Here is a 5,588-nt window from a genome sequence, read left to right as displayed (position 1 = left end):
GTCTGAGATTAGGAGCTTCTCCAGCACTAAATACTTTTTTCTTTCCAGAACCGTGATGGCCCAGAATAGTCAATGATCGTTGCCCGCTTTCTATTTTATTGTCTGTTATTGGGAAATATACAAAGTTCACAAAGCATGCAAACACATACAACCTCAAATCCTATCTTAATCTTTGAATCCTAAATTTCAGTTCACACCAGAAAAGACCAAATCGGAGGCATAGAAAATAATTCTTTTTAGGGCTAATGGTATGTAATGCCACAAATTCAATTGTTAACTGTCAAGCACAGTACTGGGAAGAATTCAAAATGAAGAACATACCATGCAAAAACTAGGCCATTCATAGGCCTGTATATAGGATATTGAGATTTTCAGGAGTAGAAACCTGCTGCATTACAGTAGGATCTATGTTTATGGACCGTGCAAGTATTGCTGCATCAGAAACCAAAAAGTTTAATTTCAATCTCCATTGAAAAGGTTATGAAAAATATCACCGATTTCATTACCTAAAACCTTATAAGCAATGGAAATAACAATAAAAAAATTATAAAATCTGGGAAGTCCCTCCAACGGGTAAATCTAGAGATAAATTCCAGTATAGTGCCAGTATCAATCACCAGTCTGGCGAACTATGGACGTCATTTGTTGCAAGACACCAATACTTATAACCGGGCTCTCCAACAAGCTCTGTAATATCGAAAAGCAACCTCTAGTGCGACCTAAATTAAGGGACTTCAAACATCTTTATATTTTTTTTCACGGAAAACACTAATCCTATAATATCAAAAGATAGAAAAGTTAAAAGACAAGAAAACCAAAGAAAGTTCCTAAGAGCTTTAATAGATCCTGTACTGTAAATAAAAATAGCAACCATGGCGGCAACAATTTCTTCTTACCCTGGAAGTGAACCAGGTCATTCTTGTGGCCATGTTCCTCTTAATCGCGAGGCTTCTCCATCGCTTACCTCACATTTTCTCGTTTCTTTACACAGGACATTTAAAACAAAAAGTAGATTCTTTGGTTCAAATTTCTTTGGAGATTTGATCAGTTAGGGTTTCTTCTTCTGTAGCGATAAAATTTACAAAGCTTTGCTAGGGTAATTTATATAATACAGCCAAGAATCAGGAAAAACCAGGAAAAAGAGAGAGAATGGGATCAGAAAACCCATTTTTGAGAGCACTAACCTGCAATTTAAACAGAAGAATTCTGAGAACCTGGGAACCTGGGCGAACAATTTCTGAACAGGGAAAGAGAGTTGTACCTGCCATTGAAAAACCCATAAGAGAACACTAAGAAAACACTGGACTAAAATTAAAATGTTGGAAGCAAAATGAGAGAGAATGGGATCAGAAAACCCATTTTTGAGAGCACTGACCTGAAAATTGAGCAGGAACAATTTCTGAACAGTAAAACGGAGGTGTAAACAGTGTATACTTGAGCACCTGAGTGAACAATTTCTGAACAGTAAAATGGAGGTGTAAACAGTGTATATGGAACAACAGAGGGCTAGGTCGTGCACAACAGATTGCACAGCAAAAACGGGACACATTATTGCAGCAGTAAGTGGAAAAGCACAAAAACATTATTGCAGAGGGCGTGGAAGAGAACATGAAGAGCAGAAAACGGACGGATATGGAAGAAGAGCAGGAAACGGTCTCCGAAATTGGAGGTCAGACGGAGACTTGTTGTTGAACGGGGCGTTCTTTGTTCCGTTAGGCACAGGCGCATCGTCCAGCTATGCGAAGGCTTCCAGTCTGTCAGTGAGGCGATCGTCTCTTGTGGCCTCCCTCACAGGGAACGCCGGCGTTCTGCCCTCCAACCTCGGCATCCATGAATACCTCCGCCCCTTCCTTGCAGGGAGGCCGATACGCAGGTGCTGACGTGTTGTAGAAAAGTCGTTTGCCTAAACAATTTCTATCGAGAGGCCTAATACGAAAACAATTTGCCCGTTGTATGCCCGCTGAATGTGGACGCCAGGCATCAACCTTAGAAACAAAAGGACGACGAAAGTCTCTTTCAAAGGAAGGCCTATCGGCCTAAACATATTTTTAATTAAAAGTTTATATTTAAAATTTAAAATATATTTTTATTTAAAAATAAAATAAATGTATTAAAATATTTATATTTTTAAAATTTAAACTACATTTTTTATTTAACATATAATGAATTCATTGAAAACTTTTATGTTGTTTATATATATATATATATATATATTTGGAATAAAGAATATATCAAAAAATTAAAGGTTATGTTAATAAATAACTAAAATAATATATTAATTCATAAAATAAAGTACGATAAAATTAAAGTTGGAAAAAATGAAGTTGGATCCCAAGTGAAATTAATATTATATTTCTAGATGAAAATGTAATCAGTCTTCGATTATCTAAATTCTAACTTCTGAAAAGTATGAAGACACTGAATGTAATGGGTGAAGGGAGAAAAACCAAGTGGGAGAGCGACAAAGTGATAGAGGAAGAAAAAACTAGGGTTTCAGGGCTGTTGCAGGGGCGATTCTCCATGGAAGGGCAAAAAGGAGGGAGCTCCACTCCCTCCTTCAAACAGGCTGTGACCAGCAGGGGTAAAAAACCAATGGAATATGATAGAGGCTCTTCAAAGGGAAGGAATAGGAACAGTGAAGAGGAACAAGATGGACAAAAGTAAAAGGAGAAAAACATCACTAAAGAAGATGAGGAAGAAGACAAGGAACAAGGAACAAAAAACAAAGCACACATGGGTCCATGTAAACCCAAAGCTGCTGTTACTCCCAAAGTTGTTTTAAATGAGCCTGCTCTGTAGGTGCATAGGGACCATATGCAAACTTATGCCATCATTTGTAAATTCATGGGTTTATGGACCACTGAAAAAGCCTTACAAATGTGGATAAAATATCATTGGAAACCAAAAGGAAGCATTGACCTACACCTTGGGTCAAAGGGTTTCTTCACAGTGATATTCGCAAACATCAAAGACAAGGATAGAGTTTTGAAGGCGGGCCCTACTTCTATGCTGCAGCAGGTCTCTATATGAGACCTTGGATCATGAATTTTGTTCCAGAACGTGAGACCTTTACTTCGGTCCCAGTTTGGGTAAGACTCTATTCTCTTCCTCTTGATTATTAGCAATAGAGTCCTTAACGACCATAGGAAACAAGTTAGGATGTTTTGTCAAAGCTTCTAAAGCCACTAGGAGGGGAAAGTACACTTCCTTTTCTAGAATATGTGTGGAGATGGATCTCTATGGAGCTCTACCAGATGAGGTAATATTAGAAGTATTTGATGAAGAATGGGTGCAAACTGTGGACTATGAACATATTCCATTCAGATGTCGCAAATGCCATGAGAATGGGCACCTATTCAAGGACTGCCCTCTCACTAAAATAGAGAATAAGAGTAAACCTACCGCAATGAAAGACTCTGAAATCTTTCAAAACGTGGCAAGCAAGGGAAAAGGAAGCAAAAGGGGGTCAAAGATACAAAAATATGATGGGCAACAAGCCAATCAAAACAGGTTCGAAGTCCTGGAAGTGGACGAAGGGAAGACTACTGCACACCAGATGAAGGGAGAAGGTTTAATGGAGGAAGGGAAAGAAGAGGACAAGGATCAAACACTAGCTAAAATCAGCAGACAGAAATGATGGTGAGTGATGTAGAAACAGAATGGATCACGAGATGACCCAAAGTGAGATGGAAACAGAGGACCAAAAACTTCAGGAGATTCTTGAGAAAGAAAATCTAGATCTGGAGGATTTCTTGATTCAAGGAACCAAAGAATGGATCAAATCTTTACCTCCAGAAGAGGTCAACAGAGTCGAGCAGTTATTTATATGGAAAACCCAAAACAAAGGGCTAGAGAGGCAAAGAAACAAGGAAAAGCATAATAGCGAAGGGGTTAAAACGGTAAAAACCACACCAGGATTAGCACCCAGAAACCCAGGAAAGAAAAGAGGCAGGGAAAGGCAGAACTAACTATTGATGGAATGTGGAAAGCTAATGATATACTCAGGTAATATGAAAGACCTAACTTGCTACTCTTTTACCAATCTTTAATAATGAAGTTTACTTCTTGGAATATTATAGGTCTAGGTAGTAAAAGAAAACAAAGACTGATTAGTAATAGAATGAAACTAATAGCACTGGATGTGATCTTCATCCAGGAAACTAAATGTTCCATTCAAAAAATAGAAGAGATTCATAGAAAATGGCTCAATCGTTATGAGTTTCTGGAAGTTAAATCAGAGAATACAACAGGAGGTATACTCACCCTTTGGAATCCAAAAAAATATACATTTTAGATGCTGAGGCATCTAGATAATATTTATCAGTGATCATACAACCTGTAGGAGATAAGGAAACCTACCTGGTCACAAATGTTCGGCCCCCAAAGACTGGAGGGTAAACTCAAATTTCTAGATTCTCCGGAGAACCTCAGAGATAGACATTTAGGCATTCCTTGGATATTGGGAGGTGATTTCAACATGATCAAATCACTTTCAAAGAAAAAAAGGTGGAACCAGAGTTCTAAACAAAGACTCTCTAAAGTTTCAGACTTTTATAGATACTATGAAGTTAGTGGATATTGTAACGGGTAATGGCATATTTACTTGGAACAACAAAAGAGGAGGAGAGTCTCAGGTGGCTTCAAAATTAGATAGATTCGTGATCTTAGAGGACCTTATGCTCAATGAAAAGTAAATATCAGCAAGAATCCTCCCCTTTGGAGGCTCGAATCACTAGCCGGTTCATCTGGAGGTGCAGAGTATTGGTACACCCCAGAACAGACCTTTTCGATTTAAAACATCTGGCTTTCCCATCCAGATTTCACCAACAACATAGCCAAATAATGGTCAGAGGATTTGAACATTCAGGGCACAAGAATGTTCCTTCTTCAGAAAAGACTAAAACATATCAAGTTTTCGCTCAAAGATTGGAATAAGAACGAATATGGAAACATTTTTTAGGCTAAAAAGGTTGTGGAGGGCAAAATGCAGGAACTCAACCAAGCCCTTATCATAGATGGCTTCGATGAAGCCAGAAATGATCAAGCTACTAAATATAATCAAGACTGGGAGAATTTATGCAAACAGGAGGAAATATTTTGGAGGAAAAAATCTAGGGTTCAATGGCTCAAAGAAGGAGAACGCAATACCAGATTTTTCCACAGATCCACTATGGCGAACAGAGCACACAACAAAATTTCACTGATCAAGGATGAGGGAGGTAATCTTCACAACTCTCATGCAGAGATAGAAGCAGTTCTTGTTAAGAACTTTCGAGGCATAACCAAGGAAACCTATCATGACAGAGAAAAATCCATCAGGGACTTCACCAGACATATTCCTAGGCTGGTTTCCAGAGAGGACAATTTCAACCTTAATAAGACAGTAACCAAAGAAGAGGTTAGTGAAGTGCTCAAAGAAATGCAAAATGGTAAAGCACCTAGCCCAGATGGGTTCAATGTAGATTTCTTCAACGCTTGCTGGAATATTATAAAACAAGATATTCTGCATGTTGTAGAAGATTCTAGGATGAACAAAACTATTTTGAAAGCTCTGAACACCTCCTTCATCGCCCTAATTCCTAAACAGG

The sequence above is a fragment of the Pinus tabuliformis genome, chromosome 1_1 (genome assembly GCF_031772625.1).
Source record: "Pinus tabuliformis cultivar Carrire ecotype Pingquan chromosome 1_1, CPIR1, whole genome shotgun sequence".
Classification (NCBI taxonomy): Eukaryota; Viridiplantae; Streptophyta; class Pinopsida; order Pinales; family Pinaceae; genus Pinus; species Pinus tabuliformis.
The sequence above is the reverse complement of the archived record's forward strand: the minus strand, read 5'-3'. Positions refer to the sequence as shown.